The sequence below is a fragment of the Empidonax traillii genome, unplaced genomic scaffold (assembly GCF_003031625.1).
Source record: "Empidonax traillii isolate 1590-97213 ecotype Southwest subspecies unplaced genomic scaffold, ASM303162v1 scaffold141:size962631, whole genome shotgun sequence".
Classification (NCBI taxonomy): Eukaryota; Metazoa; Chordata; class Aves; order Passeriformes; family Tyrannidae; genus Empidonax; species Empidonax traillii.
In genome coordinates this window covers 960,218-962,631 of record NW_020955334.1, presented here as the reverse complement: position 1 = coordinate 962,631, position 2,414 = coordinate 960,218, and positions in this window count along the sequence as shown.

Here is a 2,414-nt window from a genome sequence, read left to right as displayed (position 1 = left end):
AAAAAAAAAAAAAAAAAAAAAAAAAAAAAAAAAAAAAAAAAAAAAAAAAAAAAAAAAAAAAAAAAAAAAAAAAAAAAAAAAAAAAAAAAAAAAAAAAAAAAAAAAAAAAAAAAAAAAAAAAAAAAAAAAAAAAAAAAAAAAAGTAAAGATCTACCATGAGTTAAAGTGGTAATTACTAAGTATAAGGATTAGGAAAAATAACTTAAGATTGGATTGAAATGAAGTATGCATTTAGGCAAAGGTATATATATATATATATATATATATAAGATGTTATGACAATGAAGATGTAGTCAGTGGACATCAAAAACAATTTAGCTTGCTCAGTGTTTCTTTTATGGGGCACAGCTGAGTTGCCTAAGCCTGAACTTCTGGTGTCATTTGAGATGCTACAGGTTATCTGAGATAGCCATGCAGGTCTGGCATATGTGTCCACTGGGACATCCATTCCCTTCTGCCTCACCTGTATTTTACAGTCCAAAGGTATCTTGCCCTGAAACAAATTACACTGGATATCTGTGTGGTTGGTCAGCTGAATCACTCATATGATTCCATGGCTTCTACTAACTACATTAACTTTAAGAGGATTTTATACACCTATCACACTGAGTTTAAATTTCCTACTGTGTCCTTCATGTAGTCTAAAGGCTTGCAGACCTTTTGACATCTAAAAACTGAAATCTGTTGAATAAAAGTAGGGAAACTTCGTGAACACTGCTACTTGAGCAAAATAAATTGGAATGTGAGTTCTTGAACTGCAGTACATCCATCTAGCAGCAGGAGAGATATGATCCCATGCTGTGTGTAACTGGATGATTCCCTCTCAAGATAATGAAAGTTGAATAGGAAATGCAACGGGAGGAAATAAAGATATTGTAAGTTGAAAGACATGTGATGATTTAGGTGTAATGAATTGATACCTAACCAAGAAATAGATGAAGAACTGCTGTAGAGAAAAGAAAAAAATTAAACCTCATTAAACACAACTCACAACTTCCAGTGCAATAATTTGCTGACAGTTTAGCAAGAAAATACTATATGACTATTATCAGCCTTAAATTCTAGCATGGGCTGCCTAAATACTCCATCCATCAATGTTTTTATGGCAAATTGGATGCACTTCTGAACAGTCAAATGCCTAACATCAAAACTGTATCATGAATCTTACCTCTGATTTATCAATGTCTGTAAGTTTCTGAAGGGAGGGTGTCAAAAGGATGAAGCCAGGCTCTTCTTGATGGTGCCAAGCAATAGGACAAGAGGAAACGGATGCATGGGAAGTTCCATCTAAATATGATGAAGAATTTCTTTACTATGTGGGTGGCCATGCAGTGGAACAGATTGTCCAGAAAAATTGTGGAGTCTCCGTCACTGGAGATACTCAAGAACTGTCTTGATGCAATCCTATGCCATGCTCTAGGATGACTCTGCTTGAGCAGGGATGTTGGACCAGGCAACCCTCTGTGGTCCTTTCCAACCTGACACATTCTGTGATTCAGCTCAGATCTTTTCCTACTGGAGTACTGAAGAATTTGACAAACTTTTAACTCCCATTTCAATACCCAGTGAATGATAATTTTTTCATTATTCTTGCATTCATTTCAGTTAGTGTTTTTAGGACCTACATCAGCCAGTTACAGTCTCTCTCAGTATCTGCATATACATGAGTGTCTGGGCTTACGACAGTAAGCTTTCAATAGTGATTAGAGATCTCATATCCTAAATGCTGATTTTGGTGCTTCAGTGAGAGGGCTGTTCTAGCTGATCTCGCAAGATCTGTGCAAGAGCCATGAAGGATACTGGTAAGACTGCTGGAGACTGTAATCATCTTTATATTTACTGTTCACGGCTTGAGTCCAGTGGCATTGAGAGGGATTGCTCTGTGGTCAGAGCACTTCATAGCACAATGCTGTTATTAAACCTTAGACTAAGTTGGATTTGTTAAGTACAGGAAAATTCCAGGTATACCTAGGACTGGCTGGTGCAGAGGAGGCTCATGGCTGTGTGCCTGCCTGTTTCAGTTTGTCTTTTCTGCCTGTGTTGGTTGTGTCTCAGGATCAAACTGTGTAGGTAAAATGATCCAAAGTGTGACCTGCTGCAAGGGTGCCTGGTCTTGTCAGGCATTTGTGAATTTTGGCAGCTTAGAAGGGATATGTAGAGTGAGACCTTGGGAGAGCACATAATTGAAGTTGTTGTAGGAAAAATGTAAATGTCAGACACCAGCCACTACTTCTAGTTGGTTTTTGTTTTTAATGTTTGCATTGGATTTCACAAAGATAAATACAAAGTCCAACACTTGGGCTGGAGTAATCCAAAGCAACAATTAGTTGTAAGGAAGATAGAAATCCTTCTTCTTCTGTACCAAGTCCTGGGGCATACAAAAAAAGGAAAAAGATCTGTAATTTACATGAGTA